The sequence below is a fragment of the Callithrix jacchus genome, chromosome 22 (assembly GCF_049354715.1).
Source record: "Callithrix jacchus isolate 240 chromosome 22, calJac240_pri, whole genome shotgun sequence".
NCBI classification, from domain to species: Eukaryota; Metazoa; Chordata; class Mammalia; order Primates; family Cebidae; genus Callithrix; species Callithrix jacchus.
Window position 1 is genome coordinate 1,692,389 of NC_133523.1, and position 3,630 is coordinate 1,696,018.

The 3,630-nt window shown below is 59.7% G+C and overlaps 1 long non-coding RNA gene across 2 annotated transcripts; it reads right to left on the reverse strand.

Annotated features, from left to right (window-relative positions):
- Positions 1–1,189: 1,189 nt before the first annotated feature.
- On the reverse strand, positions 1,190–3,028 carry LOC128930421 (uncharacterized). 2 transcript variants are annotated; one of them, XR_008478452.2, is made up of 3 exons: positions 2,917–3,028; positions 2,751–2,822; positions 1,190–1,326 (listed from the first exon to the last, which is right to left on the reverse strand). It is a non-coding gene; the product is annotated as an uncharacterized LOC128930421 (long non-coding RNA). The 2 variants fall into 2 exon arrangements; XR_008478453.2 differs by having other exon boundaries at positions 1,218–1,354.
- Positions 3,029–3,630: the final 602 nt, after the last annotated feature.

Consider the following 3,630-nt stretch of genomic DNA (forward strand, 5'->3'; position numbering starts at 1 on the left):
GTGCACAAAACGGGCCCCCCTCCTCCCTCCATGCCAACCCCTCCAGGCCAAAGGAAGCCCTTCACCCCCCAGAGGGGAGGGGGTGACAGAAAGGGGTTCCCCAGCCCCCTCTCCATTCAGGCCGCCCAGAGGGCCCCGAGAAAATCCGGGGCTCCCTGTGTGGTCCCCGAAAGCGGGTCAAGAAGCACATACTAGAAATGTAAACCGGGTATTTGAAAAAGGAATTTTAGGAATAACCCTCCTCCGCCAGCGCCCCTGCCCCAGAGGGAGGGGGAGAAACCTCCCTTCCCCCACCCGCCCGCCCCTTCCAAAGCCGCCAAAATCCCACATCAAGCCGGATCCTTAGGCCCCCCGCGCCCCCCAAAGCCAACCACGCCCGCGGGCAGGACGCCCCCCCCAGCGGCCAGGCCTCCTCGTGCCAAGAACCGCCTGCCTTAAAGTCTGGGGAGGGGCCTGCGGCGAGCGCCCTTCCCGCCCATCCCGGCCGCAGGGGGCGTGGCTCCCACGCGCGGGTCACGCCCAGGCGCCCCCCGCCCCGCCCCCTCTGTGGAGTTCAGTTTAGCTTTAGGCACCTTCGTGGGCGCGCAGGGAAGGACGCGGCCGCCGACCGCAGAGAAGACGCCCCGAGGCGCCCCCTGCACCGGGCGTGGAGCCGCTTCCTGCGTGGAACTTGTGGAAGTCTCCGCCCGCGTCGGGGGCTGAACCTGGCCTGGACTGCAAGACGCCGGAGGAGGTGGAACCCGCCTGCCCCATGTTTTTGCCAAAAAAAAATTACAAGCGGGAAGGGTCGGAAATGAAGACGGGCGCCCCCCTCCCGCGCCCCTCTCATCGGGTCTGGGTTACCCCCGAGACTGGCCTCCCACGGGGGTTCAAGATCCGAGGCCAGAAGGAACCCCCTCCCTGAAGCCCCCTCCCCCGCCGGCTGCCTCCCAGGGAGGGGGCGGCCCGCCCACCCCCCCACCCCGAGAATGCAAAAGACACTTCTGGTGAAACGCGCCCCCACCCAGGTAAAGGCTACCTCACTCAAGCTCATGTCTGTGATTGGAAAATCACGCCTGATACCAAAGATTTCTCCCGAGGACTTGTGCTGGATGACAGGATTCCCCGGCCTGGGACCCGGCTTGGGCCGCCTGCCGGGTGCCACCCCTTCCCCCACGAGAGAGCGAGAGAAAGAGAGAGAGAGGAAAGAGAGACAGGGAGGGAGGGAGGATGCTGGGGTCGGTGAGTGCCTTCTTCTTGAACCAAAGACGTGTGTGGAGTGTTCTCTCGTCCTTGTCCACTCGCTATTCTCCCAGCTTTCCCCCCGACCGGATCTGAGTGATGCTTCTAGAACATTTGGGTGTTGGGGGGGTTCCTGATAGTAGAAAGGGTCCCCATGCCTGCTCAGCACCCCACCTCTGCCCCCACACACGCAGACACGCACATGCAGACATACACACCTGGAGACAGACACACAAGCAGACACATGCACACGGGTGCACACACATGCAGACGACACACAGACGCACATGCAGACACATGCACACGGGTGTACACACATGCAGACGACACACAGACGCACATGCAGACACATGCACATACCCAAGACGCACACAGACATGCACATATGTGCACACACGCACACAGACGCGCGTACACACACACCCTGGCTCCTGTTTTGTGCCGTCACTGGGTACCACCTCCCACTAAAACCTGGGCCTCAGTTTCTCTCCTGCCCCCACCCGCAAGTTCCTGATGAACCTAGAGCTGTCCTGCTCGCTCCAGGCCCAGCAAGTCCGGGGCCCACGTTTTAATTTCTTTTAAAATCAAAAGGGAAAAAAAGCAAAAAAGCTTTAGGTCCAGGAAGATGTGGGCCTGATTAACATCCCATGTGACTCGTCTTTACACCGTTTCTGTTTTAGAAACGGTTTTGCGGGCACCCAGGCTGGGGCGCAATCGTAGCTCGCAGCAGCCTCCACCTCCTGGGCTCAAGCGCTCCTCCTGCCTCAGCCTCCCAGTCGCTGGGACCACAGGCCCGCACCACCATGCCCAGATGAATTTTTTAAGAGTTTTTTGTAGAGTTTTATGTTGTCCCGGCCCCAAGGGGTCCTCCTGCCTCGGCCTCCAAAAATGCTGGGACTCCAGGTAAATAGACATTTAGTGGAGGAAGCGGCTCTCCGAGGCAGTGAAGTGGTTCTGATCCAGAGCGTCACGCTGCAGCCCTGACCCCGTGAACTTAGGAAATCCGTGCCTGGGCCTCGGCACTGGCCTTCAGGGCTCTGGATTTCCTAGATGTCCTGTGCTTGGCCTTCAAGGCTCCAGGGCTCAGATGCAACAGGGAGGTGGGGGGGGCGGGTCTCCAGTTTTGTCCCCTGCTGGAAATTTAGGGCTTGGCTTGGGATCGTTCTGGTTGTGGAACGTGTAAGGTGAACTGTGGCCGGGTCGGGTCAAGCCCCTCGGTCACAGAAGTGGCGCAGCAGCACTTTGGGAGGCCGAGACAGGAGGATCACTGGAGGCCAGGAACTTGAGACCAGCCTGGGCAACACAGCAAGACCCCACCTCTACCGAAATGTAAAGTGGCCCAGGACTCCTGGTTTCTTTTCAGGTTCATTCATATCACCCCACACACACGCACACACACGCCTACATCCGGACCCCACCCCAAACTTGGCCAGAACCCCACAGCAGGCTCAACCCCTGACCCGCCCCCAGCCCCTGGGGGGGCCCCCCTCGTGCCTCCCCCGTCCCGTGCCCACTTGACGGTCACATACCAAAGAGCATCGGTTCTCCACGCAGGGGACAGCACCTCCGGCACAATTCCTTCGAGCCTTTGACAATTTTCTCTGAAATACCTCAAAATATTTAATGTATAGTTTATGTGATTTAAAAAAAAAAATCCTTAGCTAGTTTTTGGAATATGTGACTGAAGCTTTATACCGTTAAATTATAATTTTGCAGACGATGGCATGTCGTTTCTTTGACGAGTTCCGTGGGAGACGCATTGAATGTCAGGGCTGGAGACCAGAGGGAGCGTGATCGGGAGAGACAGAGAGAGAGAGAGAGAGAGGAGGGAGGGGGGAGAGGGAGGGAGAGAGAGGGGAGGGGGGGAGGGGGAGAGAGGGAGGGAGGGAGAGAGAAGGGGGAGAGAGGGAGAGAAGGGGGAGACAGAGGGGGGAGAGAGAGAGGGAGACAGGGGGGAGAGAGAAAGAGGGAGGGAGAGGGGGAGAGAGGGAGAGAGATGGAGAGAGGGAGGGAGAGTGGGGGAGACGGGGTGGGGAGAGAGAGGGAGACAGAGCAGGGGAGAGAGAGAGGGAGGGGGGAGAGAAAGAGAGGGAGGGAGAGAGGGGGAGAGAAAGGGAGGGAGAGAGAGAAAGGGAGGGAGAGAGGGGGAGAGAAAGAGAGGGAGGGAGAGGGGGAGAGAAAGAGGGAGGGAGAGAGAGAAAGGGAGGGAGGGAGAGAGGGGGGAGAGAAGGAGGGAGAGAAAGAGGGAAGGAGAGAGAGGGAGAGAGATAGGGAGAGAGAGGGAGAGAAAGGGAAGGAGAGAGAGGGAGAGGGAGGGACAGAGAGGGGGAGGAGAGAGAGAGAAAGGGAGGGAGGGAGGGGAGGGAGAGGCACATTCTCTGGCTGTTCTGTTTCTTGTTTTTGGAGTCA